General features: G+C 41.9%; 1 long non-coding RNA gene across 2 annotated transcripts; it reads right to left on the bottom strand.

Moving 5' to 3' along the window:
• Nucleotides 1–719: 719 nt before the first annotated feature.
• LOC144583172 (uncharacterized) lies at nt 720–22,700 on the bottom strand. Of its 2 annotated transcripts, XR_013536820.1 has the most exons (3): nt 9,916–22,700; nt 4,373–7,307; nt 720–2,813 (listed from the first exon to the last, which is right to left on the bottom strand). It is a non-coding gene; the product is annotated as an uncharacterized LOC144583172 (long non-coding RNA). The 2 variants fall into 2 exon arrangements; XR_013536819.1 differs by having other exon boundaries at nt 720–7,307.
• Nucleotides 22,701–22,962: the final 262 nt, after the last annotated feature.

Below are 22,962 nucleotides of genomic sequence, written 5' to 3'. Positions count from 1 at the left end.
TGAATGCCTCATGTTGGAGGGCTCACCACCTCCCAAGGTAATGGATTCCATTATTGTACTGCTCTGACAGCGGAGAAGTTTTTCCCATCTTGCATAACCATTTAATTAATTAATTGTTATAAATTTTTCTTGAACTTGTTATCCTTTATGTTGTAAGCCGCCTAGAGTGGTCGAAATGACTAGATAGGCGGGGTATAAATACAATAAATAAATAAATAAATAAATAAATAAATAAATAAATAAATAAATAAATAAATAAATAAATAAATAAATAAATAAATAAATAAATAATATGCAACCTAAATCTGGCTTCCTGTAGCTTGAGCCCATTATTACATGTCCTGCACGTAATAAGAAGAAAGTATACAGTTTTTTGTATGTGTTTTTCAACAAAATCATGGGAGAATTCAAGAATTCCTTCCTTTCCTCCTCCCTCAGTGTCCCAGGAGAAATTCGGAGAAAGGGGAAATATTTTCAGAGCTATAAATAGAGTCACACCCAAACTTTGTTGCTGATATGTTTATAGCTCCAGAGAAGTGTGGTAGTAGGATCTACTGGCAATAACCAAGGGAGGGGTAGAGATTATGATTTGCACCCTCCCTTAGAATCTGGCTTTGACGTTGTTAGCAACATCTTGCTTTTAAAAATGTGTACCTTGGTCGTGATGAACCACTTACACCCTCTTTCCTCCTCAAAAAGTACAGGGCAACCACAAAATCTTCACACAGAACAATTAAATCTCAGTAAAGATGTGGTTAATGAACAGTCAAGGCAGGAATTAAAGAAAAGGAAATCACTTTCAGGAAATATTGCTCTTGACCCATACCCTGAAAACAAACAACGAAACACAAACCTGCACAAAGGAAATGTATACAGGCAATAAGGGATGCAAAAAATATATATTTTGAGGAGGGCATCATTAGCGGCATTAAAACCACCTGCCTCATTTCCTCTTCCTTTTATGTCATCTTTATAACACTAAGAACAACAATAGAAACAATTATTTGAACATCTCAAAAGCAGAAATCTGGCTAGAAGGAGAATAAGGTTTAAGAGTAGCTAGATGAATACTCCACTTTTACCTTCATGACTGAAAATGAAGGATAAGTTGTTATTACATGTCATCAAGTTTGGCAGCCCTATGAATGGATGATCTCTAAAATGTTGTGTCCTCCACAGCCCTGTCTGGCTCTTGTAAACTCAAGCCTGTATCTTGATGGAGTCAATCCAATCAAATTTGGTCTTCCTCTTTTCCTGCTGCCTTCAACTTTTCCCAGCATTATTGTCATTTCGAGAAAATCTTTCCTTCTCAGGTAGGACAGCCTCAGTTTCTTCATTTTTGCCTCTAGAGAAAGTTCAGGCTTGATTTGATCTAGGATCCACTCTTTTTTTTTTTTTGTCTTTCTGAATGTCTCTCCTTCTGCACATTTTTCAAAAGAATGAATTTTCCTCTTGTCAGCTTTCTTGTCAGCTTCCAGCCATACATCCAGGAATACAATAATGTGAACAATCTTGGTGTCTTGTTTTTGGTCTCTAGTGATACGTCCTTAATGACCATAATGGAGGATATGAATCGGTAATGTTAAAACAAATGGGAACGTTTGACCCAGTATATGTACATCATGGAACTGTGATTTGGTACAACAGAGGTATGAAAAGTAATGTTAAAACTGGGGAGCATTTGCCTGGTGTGAACAGGGTCTTAATTGCTTTACTTTCATTCTGTTCTTAAGAAGCCAGTAAGCTGTTGCTGCTGTTTTTCCCTTCCACCTGATTCCCTTACCATTTTCTTTCCCTCTGGTTGAAACCTTACCTGTGGCTACCACCATGAGCAGTTGTAGGGATTTCTGTAAACAAGTTTAAAGGGTGTGGTCATTTCCTTCCTGCACTCCCTCTGAATAGTTTTCCTGAAGCCATCAATGGAAGCTTTTTATTTTTATTTCCTTAAAAGTTACCAGAGCAGTTAACCATCATAAATTCATAATAGCCGCACTGAATAGTCATAAACTTAATATTAGACCGCTGTACTCCGCTAGCATAAATCCTAAATGTTCTTCATAAATTGCATTTGAGACGTTGTATTGCTCGGTTATGAAACATCGACTGTTCCTTCCACCCCACCCACATTACTATTATTGGCTAAAAAGGAATAAAGTTCTTCCTTTCCTGCAAAGTTTACAGCATTTGCTAAAGCAGGACCCTCTTTATTTTCCAACACTGGGCAGACCCTCCCTAATTATGAAGGTCTCAAGGATGTTGGCAAGCCTTCGGATCCAAATCTCAAGTCTGAGTCCCTATCAAAAATAGGAAAAAAAGGGACGGGTAGGTAGGTTCTGAGTCACAAGTTAAATCTGAATCATTGGGGGAGGGAGAACAAGTCGAATCAACGATGCAACTGAAGTTCAACTTGACCACAAGTCCCATGACTTGAGCCTCCATCTTTGGAAGGTCCTCTCTTAAAAAAAAACAGTGACTGATTGGGTTCTCCTTCAACACTTCATGAATTATCTGCTGTGTTTCCCCTTTATCTCCAAGGATGCAAGATTATTCTTGGTTGTAGGACCCAAGGATTGGAAGAAGACAGCCCTCAAAACTTTCCCTAGGTCTCCCTTTTTCTTTCTCCCCATGGCCAACGACAGTTTCTTCTACAAAGCCACCCCCACCCCCCAAACAGCTGGGCACTTTCCTCCGGCTTCCGTAATACAGTTGTTTCGATTTGCCTACATTAAAAACAGGTCATCAATTCCGAGATGAGAAGCGTTGCATTTTGGGACCACGACTCCCAGAATTCCACAACCAGTGGGAATTGAAATCTGAAAAGAAAAATACAGTATTTCCCATCTGGAGATAATTTTAACCACAGGACCAGCTTTTCGAGCTCAGAACAGTCAAATAGCTTATGAGGTCAGACAAGCCACCTTTTTAAAAAGGAGGCCATAAAGGATTAAAAAGGAGAGGCTAATTTATTACAGCTTGCTAAGAATTTCTTGGCACCTATTGTGGCTTAATGGATAGAGAAACAGATTAGGATTCAGGAGTTTTACTGTTTCTCTTGTTTAAAACTATTTTTTTTAAAAAAAAATAGTCTACAGCACTTTTCTCTATGCCGTGACGGTTTTATATTGACAAAACCGTCTCCCTTTTTAAAAAAATTCAGGAAAATATTCAAAAATGCAGGATCTCACACACACAAACACACATACACACGTGTCCTAATGCTATTCCACAGATATTCAGCAGCAACTCATAAGCAGCCATTTTCTGGAAGACATGCTGGCTGGGGGGGTCTGGGAATTGTAGTCTTTGACAATAGGGAAGCAAAGCATGTAACAGTAGACAACACATCCTGGAAAAAGCACCTGTTCCTAGACTAGGGAAGCAACGTTGGCTCTTCATCCTTAACCCTCTCTAAGCTGCTGTTGCATCATCTTGAGGTTTGAGGCATCCACCCTGAGCATGGCCTATTAAACTAACTGAGCCTGCATTCCTAAATCCCAAATGAAGCATGATCTCATTCTATTACGAAATCAACATACCCAGATTTTATTATGCCGATGCCAGCTATATGGAAGCTGAACCAATCTCTTTTGAGGAGGGGAAGAAGGAAGTACAGTAAATACGTCTCTCTACCAGAATCCAGAAGAGAGACTTTTCTAAAAATATTCTTTGCATCCAAAGGGGAGTTTGGAGGAACTACAATGATGGCATTGTTCCCCCCCCTACAAGACTGGGAAAAGGAGAGGAAGAGTTAAAATCCCACTCAACATAGTCCTGGGGCTGCTCCTATTTTCCAAGGGTCTCTTTTCACAGAACAAACAAACCACAAAGCCACACGTTAATCGCATCCCTGTAACTCATTCCGTTCCCACAGCTGGCACATACAGTCATTGGGACCCACGTCTGAATAAGCTTGAATGCAGGTGTGGTCCAGAAGGCCTGAATCAATGGGATGTGTACAAGGGTTAAGTTCTGTGGATCAGTGTTTCCAGTTCACACAAGGTAAGCAGCCTGTTCACCCACACACCAGCTTTAATCCAGGATTTTACCTCCTTTTGCTCTGTCTTACGATGACTAAATGGGTCATTCCCAAGGGGAGATAATTCCCATTCTCCTAAGGTATTTCAGGTGCTATCTTTTAGTACATCTAACCTCTTTTGTCTCCAGGGGCCATGTCTGATGCTTGGCTGAGGAGCTGTCCTTAAAAGGGTGACTACTAGATCTCTATAATCCAAGAAGAACAATATTAAACAGCAAAGGACCTCACAAGACACCTTAATAAATGCAAAACAGTTATACTTTATTACCTATTAATTACAATTCTAATAAAAGGGCTTTCATACATTCAACACATTCCCACCACATACATACTCACCAAAGAGAGAAGAATTCTTTATTTGCATCTTCCACGTTCCAAAGAAAAAGTAGGTGGTTCCAAAAGCCTTTTGGTCTCAGCAGACAAATGATGGTTGCCCGGACCCTCTTTTTATATTCATTTTGGGAAGGTTGCTAGCTGAGCATGCGCATTAGATGTTTCTTTGTTTCCCCCCTAGATATATGGTCCTTATCACCTATTGTGAAGTATGGAATGCACTTAGTGGGTCTTCCCTCACTTAGTGGACAAGTGTGGAATCTGCTTGCTCAGGAGAATCCTCGTAGTAGGGTCTTCTTAATCCCCTTTGCTCTACTCCCTCAGCAGCAGATGTTTTCTCTCAACTCACTGAAAGCATAGTTGAAAAAGTTCAGAGTTCAAGAGTTGAATTTCTCACAATGAGGGCTTATAGCCAGAAATACAAAGTCCCATAGTTCCTCTGCTTCTATTGGTCTCCATCTTTGCGTCCTAACTCTCTCTCTTTGGTTCTTCACCTGCACACACCTTACATACTCGTACACAAGTTTATGGCTCTCTGCGGATCCACTCTCTTTGCATGGAAAGCGATCCTGTTTCCATGCAAAGCACAAGGGGAAAAACATTTATCCACTTCTTCCCCAGAAATCCAGGCACAACAATGAAGTTGGCGAAAAATAGGAGAAAGCCTGTGGATGGGCCAAGACGCCCCTGAGAATAACATACAGCAGTTGTCCCCAACTTTGGGTCCACAGGTGTTCTTGGATTACAAATCCTGGCCAGCACAACTAGTAGTGACGGGTTTTGGAAGTTTTAGTCCAAGAACATCTGGGGGGAACCCAAGGTTGGGAACTCCTGGCTGGAGAGGGACGAGGTTGTATATCTCTGATCTAACTCAAAATACTGTACTCATAGAAGGGAGAAAATCAAATTAATTCAAATCCCAAGGAGATGAATATTTGGTGGTCAAATATTTTGTGTATGGTGTGTTTCTTCTGCAGAAAACTGTTGGGATATTAATAGAATTATAGAGCTATAGGGAAGATCTGTTTTAACCTGTCACCTATACCGGATGAAAGTCATTCTTCTGTACAGCTATCAGACCTGCAAAAGGCTGATCCTTTTTTTCTCTCCATCCTGCCCACTGTATGCTTCGTGCAGAACATCCACAGATAAGGTATCTTCCAGCATTCTCCAATCTGTTCTCCTCTTTCCAAGCTACTGATTCCATTTCTTTAACTGCTTTTACTGTAAAAAAAAAAGTTTCTCATTCAACCAAAATCTGCTCTCCCTTATTAGACTGAGGCTGAAACTACATTTCTAGGAAAAAATCAGATGAAATCTAGAGTGACTCCTATGGCTGCACATGATGCAAACCCAACTCTGGTTTTAAAGGGGCACCAGCGAGCCACTTTTTAAACCACATTAGGGCTTCTGTTGCTAGTGAGCTAAGAAGGCTTCTCAGGTACTGGCAGTGTTGGGACCACAGCAGAAGAGTCCTCACCCACTCGACAAAACCGGAACTGCTAGAGCAAGAACTCCAGGCAAAAAACAACATCATCATCCTGTCAGTTGCAGGCTGGCATTGTGGCTGGCCAGTAACAATGTTATTGCTCAGGGGGATGCGGCTCTAGTGGCTCCATTTTTGCTGCATGTCAAGCAGGCATGGCTTCCATATGTGCAAGACCTATTGGCAGCAGTTATCTGTGTCTTTCTAAGGAACAGGAAGAGAAAGCACGGAATGACTTCAGAGAAAGAAGGAAGTAGTACAGGAGTACAAACCTACATGTAAATCTAGAAAAGACAACGGGGAAAATGCATTTGAGCTGTTTTTTTCCCCCTGCCTGTTTGCTACAACTCCTCCATGTTGTGGATCACTTGCTACTAGCACTGCCACTCTTGTTACAACAAACACTACTGAGTTCAAGTGGTTTCACAGCAATTTTGCAGTATTTAGATTTAATTACAGTACAGTACCAAGAAACCACAAAGCTTCTTGTTGTGGCACCTTAAGGTCTAACAAGTTTTATTTGGCATGACATGTGGTGGACCGTACCCCACTTCTTCAGATGCATCTCAAAGATTATCAGTTTTATTAGCATAAACATCTGAGGTACTTACTTCTTCAAATGTTAATCCTTAAGGTGCCCCAACATCTCTTTGTTGTTTCTGGATTTAATTAATAGGAATGTGCCTTTTTCTTTTCACTTCAGCTTTCAGAATTCTCCAAGCAGAATTCTGGGAGTTCTAGCTCATAGACCCCCTACCTACAGATACTTAAATTTCACTCACCTGGACCAGGGCCTCGTTTTGGCATTACTTCCTTTTGATAAGGAAGCTTCTATGGTGCTTCCCGGGAGCATTAGTCTTGCTATCCTTTAGGTTCTATAGAGGCTCCTGAAGAACTATGATTCCTGGAAAGGGCCACAGCAGTTTCTTTTTTGAAATATTACCAATAGGAAGTAAGGCCAGAGCCATATTAATTAAACACAGACACACCATTCTGGGAGTATCTTTCTGCATAACATGACATAACATAACCCAGACTGCAATTAGGTATGAAACGGAAATTAATCTAAAGGAAACAAAATGTTCAATGTACCAACTGAGTCAGAAGAAGATTACAAGGCCATCAGTATCAACATTTATTAGGAAACAGTTATCAAATACGTTTTCCTTTCCAGCACGTTACTACTCGAAAATGGGCTCATCAATACAGTCCTTGTGCTTGATTGCTCATTAAGCTTCATTAACCTCAGAAACATTTCCTATCTTCTAAGCAGGTTTCCTTTGGCTCAAGGGAGTTTCATTTCCCTTTCGTCTGAGGTATGTTCATCCAGAGACCCGGTGTTAGGGAAAGGATCCGCTTTTTGTAATCAAGGTTGCCAATGTTTCAACCAGTCAGCTGTGTCTTCTTAACTGGGATGGAGGTGTAGATGTTGGTGAGGGCTCATCACTGTCTCTGTAAAAAGATATGGCAAAGGATCCTTAGCTACTGGTGGAGGCAGAAGCCAAGACTGTAGGCCTTCAGTCAACATTTTTGGCTACTTGATTCCTATAACGTCGTCAAGGTGATGTATTCTCACTAAGGTGCATCCTCGTGAGAATTCTTTGTTCTGGAAGGTCTACCTGCCAGGCAGACACTGAACTGTGCTTTCTCGGACAAAGGCTAGGTTGTAAGGCCTCATGATCCAGGAGAAGTTGAGCTCTGCCCTCCTTTCCTGCTAGAAACAGATGCAGCTTCTGGGGTCAACTTTCCTTCTCAACAAGAAACTAGGCCCAGGTTTGGCCTATCTTGGGCCATGAAGCTTCTCCCATCCAGGTGTTCCTCCAGGTGAGCACAGTTCAGGAGTCTACTCGACAGGTGGAACTCCCAGAACAAAGGATTCTCGGACTTGGGGTCAAAATGAAAACGAAACACATCCTAATTCTCACCCAACAGTTTTTCTCATTGCTGTTACAGAAAGAAAACCCTGTCTTTAAGGAACTTGTCTTTGGCCTTACAAGGAGGCCCCGAGCTACTAGCCAAGCCTTCCTCAAGTCATGCCCTTCTAGCTGTGTTGGACTCCAGATTCCATCATCTCCAACCACCATGGCCAGAAGTCAGGTATGCTGGCAGTTAATTGCTCGAAACACAGAAAGCCAGAATCGTTCAGTGGTTGGAACGCTGAACTCAAAGTTGGGAGATCAAGGTTCTTGTTCTCACTGTGCCATGAAATGGGTGGCCTTAGGCCAGTCAATCTGTCATCCTGACCTATAGAGATTTGTGAGACTGATAGGCAAACCCTGAGAGCATACGTCTAACAAAAAGTACAGGAGGAAGTAGAGGCCAGAGCGTCAAAGAGAATCCTAAATCCCCCCTTCCAGTCATTTTGGCTGGCTAGATGCTAAGACGTGATGTCTGGCCAGGCCATCAATTAGCAGTTCTGTTTGTGGGACTCCAGTTTGGGGATCTCCTTGGGAGCAGAAGGAGGAGTGATGTCCATGTTTGCCAGAAGACAAGGGTAAGTGCCGTACGTTTTGACCCCTAGGGGTAATCCCCTGAAATCTAGATTTCTCCTTGCTTTTACTGTAGGATGGTAGAGTAAATATCAGCATTTGTACAGCAAATAAAAGCCATCACCACGGAGCACTTTTCTGGGTTTTTTGAAGTGTTTGTCATAATCCAGTCTAAAACAGCCTTGAGAGATGTTCCAGGTAAAGTTTAGCTCAGGTAAAACAAGGTGGAACCATGAAGGAATGTGTTTTTTTTTCCCAGGTAGCCTAGTAAGCTATTCATTCTCAGCTTTTGTTGACCAAAACAGCACATTCAGTGATAAGGAAATTATTTCGTGACTGGCCTTGCTGCATTTTTTTTGGTGTGGCTCAAAAGAAGGAACACAATCTCTTTGTGATTCGACCTGAAATGGACGGAGGAGGAATGCTTTGATATTATTTGATCCATCAGTGAATGCCCAGAGCCAAGAAAAGAGAGGGCCAAGTTGGGGAGATAATGGAAGATTTCTCAGAAGTATAACTTTTTCAAAAAAAAAAAATCTTTTTGAAAAGAAAGAAGAATTTGTTGGATCATATTTGTGGCTGGGTTTTTACAGGTTGGCGGAAAGGTGGATTCGGGATACAATAACACTTTTGTCATCTCAGAGGCAATTTAAAAATGAGAGAGAGAGAGAGAGAGAGAAAGAGAGAGAGCAACATTTGGCCATTGAGATGCTGTGCTGCTGCAGCGGCCATCATCCCTAGCTAGCAGAAATAACAGTGAAGGAAGATGGAATCTGCAATTCAACAACCTCTGAAGGGCCGCATTTGGTCCATCCATTTTGCAGAGCGCTAGCTGAGTAGTTCAAATCTCATATTGGATATAAAGCCAACTGGGAGCTACAGATTACCTAGTATCACAAAGTGGATGATACACTTAGCAGGTATTTAGAAGTGGTGCTTCGTCCCAGGGTAAAACACATCTGTGTATAATAGTCCATGCTTTTTCTCACTGCCATCTCTTGTACTGAATCATGTCTTGCAGTGGGTCATAGACAGCAAAGGGAGGTAGTGGCGCTGCGGGTTAAACTGCAGAAGCCTCTGTGCTGCAAGGTCAGAAGACCAGCCGTCATAAGATCGAATCCACACGGAGTGAGCTCCCATCGCCTGTCCCAGCTCCTACCAACCTAGCAGTTCTAAAGCATGTAAAAATGTGAGTAGATAAATAGGTACCACCATGGTGGGAAGGTAACGGAGTTCCGTGTCTAGTCGCGCTGGCCATGTGGCCACAGAAACTGTCTACGGACAAACTCTGGCTCTACAGCTTGGAGGCAGGGATGAGCATCATGCCCTAGAGTCAGACATAACTGGACTAATGTCAAGGGGAACCTTTACCTTTACTATGGACATCAAGCATAAATTTACTATGCAAGTTTGCCGAGATAATTGCCCAGCATTCAGTGAAGATCTAAAAGGTCTGGAGGGAGCCAAGTTCTGATAAGGGAGTCAGGCCTATGGCTTCTATCTCATCCCCTCTTTTTCTTCTTATAGGATGAGTCTTCTCATCACTGTAGCCCACCCACCATTACTAATACCTGTATGGACCTTCTGTCGCTTCTTTCTTTGGAGGCAGTAGTGGTGATGGCAGCAGTACCGTGACGCCTTTCTGGGGTGAGGTAGAAGTATCCTCCTCAGGCAAAAGTCCATTTCATGCCGCTTGCTTGGGGTGTCAGAATGGCAAGCACACATCCGTTTTATGGATCTGATTCCTGAGACACAGATCTCCGGCGTCATTCCACTGCTGGAAAGAGATTGTAGTAATTGAACAGGCATTTCCTTTAAGCTTTGGTTTAACCTTCCTCTGACAGCCAGGGTGGTACAGTGTACAGAGTGTTGGAATCTGGAGGCCAGGGTTCAGATTGCCCCAAGGCCGTGGGAACTCACTGGGGATGGCAATGCTAGACCACACCTCAGACATTTTGTATACTGCGAAAACCCTATTAGGGTCACCACGGGCCAGAAGCAACTTGATACCATGTAAAGAACCACAGCAAACGATTCCCCTTGTATTTGTAGAATGGGAAGAATACAGCACTAGAAAGGGTTACACCACAAATCGGTTTTTGGCTGTGTGACAAGGAGAAGATAGTGCCCACAGAAACCAAAACTGACAGATTAATCTTATTTTAACACATGAGAGTTGAGCAGTTTAGGGATCCTGGTTCATATGGCGACTGCCTTTTTCTCTGTCACAACAACCTCACAGGCACATGAAGTAAGGGCTGCTCCCAGGCTGTGGAAAACCTATTCAAGGCTAGGATGTTCGCCCTCTGCCAGCAGGCAAAGACTTTTTTTAAAAAAAAATGTACATAGAACTTTGGCCACAAACAGGCTGCCACGGAAGGGTCTTTTAATGGTGGGTATTGTACTTTATCTCCATTTTTCCTTTGCTGTGCTTTTTAAGACTTGAACTTGGTCTAAAACAGTGCTTGGTTTTTTGGTATGCTGGCTAGAATCCTCCTGGTGTTCAAGTGAGGGTTGTGTAGCCTCTTGTGGCTAATTGACAACATGCCAGGATGTATCTTGGCTATCCAACGGGGTGCATCATCAGGCCCATGTCCAAGAGGCACCTTGGCACTTCTTCAGCTGCGACACGTCACACAAACCTTATAACATTAGGATTCTGAATGATAGGTTTATTTGATTCTATACTATAAGTTACTGTCTTTTTAGCTTTTTTTGAATTAATCTATCTCATGTCCAGCCTTCCTCTTTCCCTGCTGCCTTCAACTTTTTCTAGCATTATTGTCTCTTACAGTGAGTTTTGTTCTCTTGTGATGTGCCCAAAAGAAACAGATGTTGTTAAATCACTCAAAACATTTTTAAAAGCATGCTGCTTACATACTGCCGCATAATGCTTAAAGCACTCTCTTGGCAGTTTACAATTTAATTATGCAGTCTATACATTCACCCAGCGAGCTGGGTACTCAATTTACCAACCTCGGAAGGAGGCTCCTTACCTTTATAAATTAAACTGATATGCCCTGTCTTTGCTACAGTGAGCCCGTGGTGGTGTAGACGGCTATGCTTCTCCGCATGTTATCTTCGCAACAAGCCTTTTGACACTGGTCAAGCTGAAAGGGGGAGAGAACCATAACTAGGGTGGGGCAACTGGGGCTTCCCTAAGACAAACCAGATCAAACCATGGCAAGAGTCTAGGTTTCCTAGAGGCCCTCCCCGCCACCCGCAACATGCAGAGTCCGAGCTAAAAACATATTAAAAAGCCACTCATTTGCCACTCCAGAGTCAAACATATTCCTGTACATATTGTCTGCAAATAAATTAAAATCAGAGGTCTTGCTGTTTTTCACATACTGTTCTTTATGTGCACAGGGAAGAGCTACCTGGCCAGGGTTAGAAGACCACAGGTGTATTAAAATCATGGGAGGGGACCTTTAAATGTCATCCTGAACAAATGTTTCTTGTGGGACAGAAGAAATAATGTGCATTGCTAAATACGCTAAAAGGAGAAACACCATACCAAGCAGTTACTAAGAGAACAGGTGCTTCAAGAATGTTTCTGAAAGAAGGAACTGGCTGTTACTTCCAGATTGTAAAACATCTCAGCACTAGGCAAACCAATTAACTCATGTAGTGTGATAACAAACCATTGTCTTGCTCTAATCTCTCTTGAAAATATCTTTGTTCCTCAGCCGCTCTCTTAAGGTCCTAGGACTTTCAGTCTTCTCCTGCTTGGATTGTTTCACGTTTTGGAGAAGGAGGCCAGAAGGTCTGGTTCCTTTCTCCAGTCATTTCCCCCTATTTATTCAGAAGGAAAATAGTCTAGCAATACATTCTTATGGAAGCATATCACCAACTTATTGATGCTCTTTGAACAATTCTTGTCACGTACGTCCTCAGAAAGCCAGGGTGATGTAGTAGAAACAGTGGGGAACTGGGACTCAGGAGACCTGGTTCAAATCCCCACTCAGTCATAGAAAAATCACTGGAGGATGTTCATCATCATCATCATCCTAAAACTGCAGAGCTGGAAGGGACGCTATGGATCATCAAGCCTAGTCCATGTCAAGGAGGGCCAAAGGGGAATCGAACTCCCAACCTCTTGTTCTGCAGCCAGACACCTAAACCTCTGAGCTGTCCAGCAGTTCTCATAGTAATCCATTCCTTGAACATCTTATGTGCCTTGAAAAATTTGCAAAGGTTGCCATAAATTGGAAGTGACGCAACAGCAGAGAACAACAGATTGTCTCAGTGTATCCCCAATGATAGTTCTACTCGCAGAAAGCTTGTAGGAAGAGAAATAACAGTGGGAAAATGAGAAGCCTATAGAATGGGAATTACCAACTCTCTGGAATTGCTTGGGTGTGAGCTAGGGATCGTTGGAGGTTTGTGTCGTTTTCCCTACACCATGTCTGTGACTGTCTTGATGCTTGACGCTATGATTTCCTGTCAAGGTTTTAATTTCCTTCGTGAAATTGCATTCGGAGCAACTCCCGGTGGGTAAGTCTACCTGCAATGTTAGCTGCTGTCCTGTAATGCAGTGGTCCCCAACCTTGGGCCTCCAGATGTTCTTGGACTTCAATTCCCAGAAATCCTGGCCAGCAGAGGTGGTGGTGAAGGCTTCTGAGAGTTGTAGTCCAGGAACATCTGGAGGCCCAAGGTTAGGGACCACTGCTGTAGTACATCCTTCTCCCACCAGAAAGAAGAGTGCAGATTTAAAAGTTACCTATCAATGGTCCTCTTTCATTAGCTCAGGTGAGGCGACGCTCTGCCCCCTGCACATCCGTGTGGGCCCATCTATGCACACAGCTAGTTGGCTTCCTAAGGCGTGGTGCAGGACATTCTGTTGTCGTCAGTCTGAAATGTGATTCAGCTGCCAGCCTAGTTAAGGTCTGTGCATGGACCGGACAGAGGCCCCCATCTTGCCATTTGCCTCAGGCAGCAAAATGGCTTGGACCGGTCCTCACATTAAGCGGCTGTACAGCTGATCTGGCACATACTGGTCCTGTAGTCTTTACCACTAGGATGAGATATAGTTGTATTTCTATTTATTTCCAGAGCCATTGGTCATGCTGGTTGGAGGATTCTGGGCTTTTGAGTCCAAAATGTTCACCTCGCCACACGTCAGCTACCTTTCTAAATATGCACAGAGATCTAGGTAGGAAATTCAAGAGAGGCCTTCAAATCAACTCTGACCGGTGGCAATGCATTCCAGAGTTTTCCACGTAGATTGTAATCAGAAGTGGTTCGCCATTCTTTTTTTCTGGGGGTGCCCTGGGACTGTGCAGCTTGCCCAAGGCAACACAGGCTGGCTTTTCCCCCAGGAGCCACAGTGGGGAATTGAACTCCCAACCTCTGGCTCCACAGCCAGTTACCTAAACCACTGAACTATCCTGCCAGCAGAGATAAAGAGATGAACATGCATGCACGTGTACACATTTTATGCACCTGTCCTCTTCTTTTCTGCCTGGCATAAAGTCGCCCTCGAGTCAGTCACTAGGTTTGCCAAAATTAAATCCCGCGATGGCAAGTTGCTCTTAAGGACAATGAGAAATAAAGGCCAAATATTGGGGCTCTCATCCTCCCAACCAACCACACTCCCCTTGACCCACCAGAGCTGCAGCTGGCACAGCATTCACTAAACCTCCACTGCATCCCCCCCCCCAAACGGAGACTGTTTTCTGCTTTGGTCCTGGCATCAGCTGGCACATCCTAATGCCCGGATTCACATTTGTGAGGCAGACCACATTAAACCCACTGTCTAGACAGTCGAAAGAAAAGAAAGCAAAAAAGAAGGACCATTGTCTTCAGATGGCACGACACTTTTGAAGCTTTTCTCCCCATCTCGTCCTTGGAGAGATGAATTCTGCATTGTTTTCCTCGCACATTCGTGCCAGTTGTTGTTCTGCATTTCTTAATTATGTATCTGTACGGCTTCCTGTTCTCGTTTCAGTGAAAAGGAATAAGCCACTGTAATGAGAAAGACATGGATTCTGCTTGAGGCACTGCAAAAAGAGAGATATTAATTTTTTTTTTAACAATTGGGCATGGCATCGCCTGTATATTTGCATAGCAGCTACGGCTGCCTACAAACCCTGGCCTCGCCAGCTTGTATGTCCCTGTTAATTTATTTTATTTCTTAGATTTGTATACCACCTGATTGGTGCAAAGCACAATTCTGGGCGGTTTACATCATAGTTACTTGATGCACAGAAATCACCAAGTGAACAATAGAATAGTGAAGTTGAATGGAGCCAAGAAGGTTTTCTTGAATGCCGTCCAGTGTTGGAACACTCTGCACCTCTCCAGGTAATTGGTTCATTTATCGTACTGCTTTAACAGTGAAGAGGTTTTACCTGATATTCAGCTTAAATCTGGCTTCCTATAACTTGAGCCCATTGTTTCATGTCCTGCAGTCTGAGTTGACTGAGAAAAGACCCTGCCATTCCTCTGTATGACATTTAATTATGTTTGAAGACTTACAACAGGTTCCAGAGAGGAAGCTGTGCTGATCTCTCTCAGTATCCATAATGAAAACAAAAATGTAAACCTAAATATTGCCGTGTTAAAGACTAAAAGGATTGATTTCAGGATGGTATTTCCTGGATTGCAAGCCACTTCTCCACACATGAATGCCTGACTGAAACGGTTAAGGAGGTGGTTTGTAATCCATGAAAGCGGACACTGAAATAAATACGTTGCTCTTCAAGGTTTTATTTTTATTTCCGTTTTCTTTTTGGTTTTATTGACAGTGTTCTGGAGGGTGTGAAGAAGAGACCTGGGGAGGAATTGCAGTTTTATGAGAGAGACACAAAGGCTCTTAGGTTTTATGGCCAAGCTATACATAAAGGTAAATACTGTTTTAAAAGTGTGCTTTTTCAGATTGGCAGCTTTGGATTTCCAAGAAAAGCCACAAGGCTGGGATGAGGCTAATCAGCTTAGAGTGTGTTTCCAAATAGATTCACTATCAACTGTAGGACTGGGGAAAGTTATGCTTGGACTTCCTTTTGCAGGATTCACCCGCCATCGTAGCCACTGTAAGTAGCCCAAGATTTAATCAGCATGCACTAAGGATGAAATGAATCTCAGCACTTGGGATTAGTTCTTTCCAATGTAATAGGTAACCCATAATCAGTTCCTCTTCCACGATAACTAGGGATGGAATTTCCAGAATCAAAGGATTCCCAGTCCCATAATTCAGTGGGAAACTCCCTCCCTGGTCAAATTATGGGATTAAGAGTCCTTTCAATCCAAGGCAAAGATTCCTCTTGACATTTAGTCCAGCCGTGTCCAACTCTAGGGCGCCATGCTCAACCCCGTTTCCAAGCCATAGAGCCAGCGTTTGTCTGAAGACCGTTTCCGTGGTCACGTGGCCAGTGCAACTAGACATAGAATGCCATTACTTTCCCACCAAGGTGGTACCTATTTATCTACTCACATTTTTACATGCTTCCAAACTACTAGGTTGGCAAGAGCTGGGACAAGCAATGGGAGCTCACTCTGTCATGTGGATTTGATCTTACGACAGCTGGTCTTCTGATCTTGCAGCACGGAGGCTTCCGTGGTTTAACCTGCAGCGCCACCACGTCCTTAACTCCAAGGTAGCAATTCCCAAAAGCTGTTAACCCCTATCAACATAATACAGCCTCAAATAGAAGCTTCTGGCATTAAACATTGTGGGGGCATAACATCAGTTGGTAAGGGGCTGCTTCTTTTTCCAGGGCAAAAGGCAGAATTTTCCATGCACCGAAATCACTTGCTCTGGAAGTTGAATGTTCAGTACTGGTTATACAAAAGCATCTTTCAAAGCTACTCTGAGGTAGCCTGGACTGCCTGCATCACACAGGGGCCCCTCGTGACTCAGAAACTGGGGTGGCTCTGACTTTACCAGCTGCACAGCAGAAATTCACCTAGTGTGGCCGAGGAGGTAACGCTGCTTTCATGACGATTAGGCTATTTGTTACTGTTTTAAAAAGTTATCAGCTGAGATTCTCTCTTCTCTTCCACTGAGTTTTTAAAAGCCGAGTGTAGAAAGAGTGTCTGAAATCCCGTTGCCGTACATTGCACTAAATCAACAGCAGCAATTTTTCAAACATCCAGTATTTCCAGGATCTCCCCCAAAGATCCCGAGGCTTCTGTTTAACCCTTTTAATTTTCAGGAACTTTGGGCAAGGAAATACTCCCACTCCTGCCATCCCATGTTCGTCAGCAGCTTCCCAGTGATGAGTGGGATTCCATGGGAGTCTCAAAACTTTCAGGAGAGACATGGAGAATGTTTTATTTCCAAAAAGATTGATGTGGCCGACGATGTTACCAGCCTTGCATGGCATGACTTATGAACAGGATTTTAACCAGTGTGCTAGATTTAACACAGTATCATTAAAACAGTTATTCTTACATTAAACCAAAATACAGATACAAATACAGCTCCCAGGACTTATTGAAGCCCTTTCACACCTCAGCTGCTTTCACTGACAGAGAAATCTGCAAAGTTATTTGACAGGCTCTGTTTAATGGCAACTTCCTGATGCCACAGTAAACCTGCCCAAATGGAGCACATAAAGCTGGTTTCCACAGTCATGCAATATTTGCTAACTGATTAAAATGCAACTAATACTCCCCAGTCAAATATTTATTTAGAAAGATCTATCAGACTGTGAGGATGATAGAAGGGCCATAACTAGGGTGGAGCAACTGGAACTTTAGAAGGCACTGAAATTTAGAGACGAATCGACTAGTGAGGGTTATGAAAATATCCTGGCCCTATTCATTTTCCTTTTTATTATTATTAACTTTTTTAAAAGCCTAAACGTTCTTTTGAGGGAACACGACATTCCCCTTCTCCTTTTTGGGGTTTGTGTGTGAAGGCTTGCACCCTTGTTTCAAGGTGGAGTAGTAGGTGGAAGATGGGTCAGCTTGTCTAGGATGCCAAAATGGCTACTTATGGCTCTGGAGGTGGAGGACATTCCCACCAGTCCAAAAGAACAGGCCCTTAAAGAGAGAGAGGCTTCAACCACAAGGCTTTGAGGCTGAGCTAGGCCTTGCCCCACCGAGCTTCCTGTTCAGAAAGAAAACTCCCAGCTAGCACTGGGGCAGGAACAGGAAGCTTAGGTGCAGCTAGGCCTAGCTCAGCCTCAAAGCCTTCCAGTTGAGGACTTTTTTTTTTCCAGGCGAGCCACATTTAGTCTGTTAGGTGGAACTCCTAAAATGGAGAATTACAGGATCTGTAGTCCATGAAATCTGAAAACCTTATTTACCAGCGGAATACAGTACATGAAACTGTGAAAAGCTTTCCCTGCCCCTGCCGACTCCAGCCTCAGCCCTATAGCAAAGCCATTCTACCAACTCGGATGAAAGATTATGTTCTCTTTCCTTTCCCCCCCTCCCTATCCTTTTTTCCTTTGGTGCCATGTAGGAGTTTAAAGAGAAATCTCTTCCACCAGCGCACAAATGCTGAGCTGGCAGAACAGGATTCTGCTGACTGATCCCAGAGATTTGCAGGCAGATGAGTTATAAAAAAAAAAAAAGAGGTAGAGCAAGAGAGGAGCTAAATTACTCTAGATTCACACTGCTGCAATCCGGGAACACAAGCTGCTGTTGTGGCACAGAGTTTAGATCAGAGGCGGGGCAGCTCCAGTATCCAAAATCGCATGTGTGGGAGGGATTTGGATTTAACATAACTTCAGCTGATACTGTATATAGTGTTAGCTCAGTTGGCCCTTAGCCACCTTGGCTAGCAAGGTTTGTGTGTGTGTGTGTGTGTTTGTAATTAAGTACACACAAGTAGGTCACATACCATTTGGAAGCAGGGGGAAAGTTCAACATCCTTTTTCCCATTTTTGGACTGCTCCTCCAAAGAATTCTGGGAATTGCAGCCCACAAACCCAGATCAGTGACCCATTAGCTTTGCTCCTCTAGAGAATGTCTTTCTGAGTTTTTATTTGCTGAACCCTTACTTCCTGTTGTTGTTTTGTAAAACAAACAAACAGAAAACAACATCAAGGCTGTCACGATTATTCCTGGGAGTCATAGTTCTTTGGGAGGTGCCCTCTATAGTAGATCTTGATGATCAGCAAGACTGACATTTTTTTTACAAATAATCAACAGGGTGTAAAAGCCAAGGAAGTTGACGGTGTAAGTAAAAAAAACCTCCCTAAGCCCTTCTATAGAGGGCAAAACCTACGGATGTGGGTTTGTGATCTGCAATTCCCAGAATTCTTGGACAAATCCAGGAATAACTGTCCAAAAACATAAAAGAGCATGGCTCAAAAAAGTAATAGTGGTCGCGTGGTTTAGATTCTAGAACCTGAAACACTGAAGGCATTTTTTCCTTTCTTACATTGTCCACACTTTGGGGAGCACCAATGAAGGGTGCTAAGTACCTCAGCCCTTCATGTAAAGCAATTTATTTCTTAATATTTATGCTTACATTCATGGTTTTGAACCTGGCTTTTTATCCAGATCTTTACAAGTCTCACCCCTTTGTAATATTAATTTTATAGATGGTTCGCCATCCTGAGTCTTGGAATATTTGCTAGATTGGTGGTTTTATGAGGGCTTTTTTTTTGTTTGTTTACTTTAAATGGTTATTATCTTAATTTATGTTGTACAGTTATGTTATTTTCCTGGAAGGCACCCAGAGTTGTGGGTTGTCTATTAAATGGGCTATAAGTTCAAATAAAATGGGGTCTAAGTTCAAATAAATAAATACATAAACTCTTCAAATATATATGGCGTTCTTTGGTTGCTTATACTACCCAAATGCTGTAAAAACGGGAGCAAAGAACCCCAGCAAGCCATCCTCTGTCACAGCCCAGGGCTACCACATTAGGTAATTAGCATCCTCATTAGCATCAGTGTGGCAATCTTCCACACAGATGACAAAAGGATGGATGCATGAGTAGGTTTCATGGAAAGTGCTTCTGACAGCCCACCTGGGCCTGCGTGGCCTTGGCTCAGCAAAGTGGAACAGATGGAATAAATGAAGGGGAAAAGTGGAGTAAGCTGTTAAAGAGATTACTCTGGATCGCCCGCTCTGTCTGGTCCTTTAATCTCCCATAATCGCATTCGGTACACATGTCTAACATCTGCTAGAAAGTTCAGCCTGATGCTCTCAGCAAGATTAGAGTAATGAAAAACCCAAGTTAATCAAGCCATCAATGAAACCCTAAATGTTTGAGTTTACCAGAGGAGAGATTTTGAGGCGTGCATCTGGGTCCCAAGAGTTTTATTCATCCTTACCAGCCCGAAATTATTATTGATTTCCCAACATTAACAACATTAATAACTGAAATTCATGTAACACCAAGAAATGTGCTATGTATGATAACAGCAGCAACACTGACCACATTTATGAAATAAATCAGGAGCAGACAGAGCATCATCCTTCTGCTGGTGATAGACTGCAACTCCCATCATGTCTTATTCTGGGATTTGGTGGTAATGGATTATAGGAGTTCCAGACTTACTCTGAGATACTTAGGGAACGATTACATTTGTTCCTTCCACTTGTGCAACAGACCATTGCACAACCACTTTAACAATTTCTGACCTTGCATGAAGAAGTATTAATTTTATTTTTATTTATTTTTGGACTTATATACCGCCCCATAGTGCTACAAGCACTCTCCGGGCGGTTTACAATTTCATTATACAGGCTACACATTGCCTCCCCAGCAAGCTGGGTACTCATTTTACCGATCTTGGAAGGATGGAAGGCTGAGTCAACCTTGAACCCCAGGTCGTGAGCACAGTTTTAGCTGCAGTACAGCATTTTAACCACTGCGCCACGAAGCTCTTTGCCAGCTTATAGAGTGCTTTCACTATGGCTATGCATAAAATAAATATTTTGCATTGCTTTCCCCTTAATTTGTTCAATCAATATGTAGATAACTTGCACAGAAAGCCAGACTAGATTAAGATAAAAGAGGAGTGAAAATGGGTGATGACACATCAATTAATTTAAGATCAGAAAAAAAATATGAAAAAGCCATGTGGTTTTTAAAATTATATGCAGGAGTAGGTGAGACCTTTATTAGACTACAACAGCAAGCTTTCATAGTTCAAGTCCACTTCCTCAGGCAATGCACTACTATTTTGTGAATAGTGTAGAAAAAATATAAACAAGAGTCCCCAAAATTCATGGGAAGATGGAGAGATGAGGTTCGGGCTTTATTTAGAAATCATTGATTGCTTTTTAAATATTTACTAGTCTCACCTATCTCACCTTTTGCCTATAGGACAAATTTTCTGTGAATGCAGAGAAATTCAGTCCATGCAGAATTTATGTGCATACAGTTTATGCCCCATCATGTGTATTAAGAAGGTCTGGTAAATGGCTGCGATAATGTTACTGAAGTAGCCTGCTTCTGGTCAAAAATAATCTAATAATTTTAAAATTATAAATGTGTTCGAATGTTATATTTCATACATATCTGTAATTTTAAATTGTGCAGTGCTCTGATAGGAAGGAAGGAAGGAAGGAAGGAAGGAAGGAAGGAAGGAAGGAAGGAAGGAAGCCTAATGAGTTTAAGGTGATGGGCATGGCTGTCTTCAGCCTCAGTTTGCCTTTGCAACAAAATCCACAACAGGAATGTGTGCTTTCTAGGGGAACAAAGAGTGTTAGAGGCTGGTTGAGTTGAAGCTGCTCTTGTTCATCTGACAGAACTCAGTGACTGCCTCCCAGACTTGCAAAAGTTGGCCACTCCAATGTAATCAAAGACTAAAAGAGGATTAGTTATATCCTTACATCTGTGTCTTTCACAAGGTGCTGTTGGTTTGTATGTGTGTGTGTGTGTGTCTGTGTCCCCCCCAGTGTTGGAATATGTAATTATGCAACTCAGCATGCATATCTATGTATATATGTATATATGATATATGTATATATGATAATAAATGAGTTATATTTGCATAATAGAATATAATAAAATCAGATTGTGTGTAGTGTCGGCCAATAGGAACTTGCAGGGTTAACTGTCAGATATGAGAAAACATGACAGGATGCAGCTGATTACTTTTCTGTTAATATGTCTACAAAAGATAAAATAGAGGGTTTCTACTCAGAGCAAATGATTTTTGATAAACTTTTATTGGGTTCAAAAGAACAAATTGTTAAGAAAATGTATAATTATATGCTAGAAATTAAAATGCAAGATGAAACGGTTAAAGAATCTATGATCAAGTGGGCACAAAACATAGGGCATAACACTGATATTGATATTCTGTGTTTTACTTTTAAAAATTACTCTTATGAGTTCTAAAATGATATTGGTCTAATTTTTAAAAATATTACAATAAATTTATGATTTCACTTTTAATGTTGTCACTTTCATAAAGTTTGTGACTTTGTTTTGTAACTTTATAAGCCGCTTTGGGTCTGTTAGGAGAAAGGTGGCATGCGAGTGTTTTGAATAAATAAACAAAATAAATCATGTACATTGTGTTGTTCCCTACAAGAGGATCATTTTTTTAAAAAAAACCCTGTAATTTAATCAAAATGAATGAAGGTTCTTTCCCCATTTGGGCCCTCTTGCATTACGGAGGCCTTCTCTTCCACCATCACAAAAAAGTTTAAACGTAGCTTCAATGCCATGACAAAGTGCTACATTAACCAAGCTTCTAGAACGTTTAGAGGTGAGTTGGTGTTCAGTACAGATCCAAGCAACATTCATTTAAAACTGCCTTCTATTTCAGTATGAAGGAGAATAATGACATCATGAATAAAAGCCCAGTAATTCAATTGCTTTGTCACATGAAGTCTACTTGCCTACTAAAATTGCTGTCAAGGGACACCTCAGCAGTAACTCATTGTCATCTGAAAGGGCTTGTCAGGAGCCCTTGTATAAGCTGTGTTGAACAGGAAGCTTTTAATTAAAGGCATGGCAGTCTTGAAATGCTTTGATAGCACTCTGCTTAGTCACACTTCTCATGCTGGCATATCAAATAGATGTTATGGCTGCTTTTTTTTAAAAAAAAAAAACACAGTCTAGCGGGGAAAAACTCAGATCCAGATAATATCATGAGAAGAGCTTGTCTACAGTTTTCCCCCAGTGTCACCCAGTTACTGGCCTGATGCTGGGCTAATAAAATGTCAGGGGCCTGGCATAAAGAGTGGCCCGGTGGGCCAGATAGGCGGGGTATAAATAAATAAATAAATAAATAAATAAATAAATAAATAAATAAATAAATAAATAAATAAATAAATAAATAAATAAATAAATAAATAAATAAATAAAGTGTTCTTCAGAACCCACGTATGGATGGATGCTTGGCCATCTTGGGGGTGGGTCTTTTGTTTATTTGTTTGCTTGTTTGTTTGTTAGTTTTAGCATAAACCAGATTTGGGACATAGAAAGAATGCTCAAGGATATGTGATGATTATGGAGGCATTGCGGTTTGCTGATCAAAATCCCACAGCGGCTCTCATCCATACTTCATTCAGGGGTAGCTTTTTAACCACTTCCAAGGCAGCCTCATCTGAAGCTTCTGCAAACTCCGTGAAATCATGGATGACAAGAACGTATGAGTACAAAGTTTGCCAAAGGATTATAGCAGATAACAAGTAAAGTTTCTATTCACTGGTCCCGTTCCTTCTTTGTATGTAAGGCTAACAGTGTTCTGTG

Source organism: Pogona vitticeps, chromosome 5 (assembly GCF_051106095.1).
Source record: "Pogona vitticeps strain Pit_001003342236 chromosome 5, PviZW2.1, whole genome shotgun sequence".
Lineage (NCBI taxonomy): Eukaryota > Metazoa > Chordata > Lepidosauria > Squamata > Agamidae > Pogona > Pogona vitticeps.
This window is presented reverse-complemented; position numbering and strand designations above follow the sequence as displayed.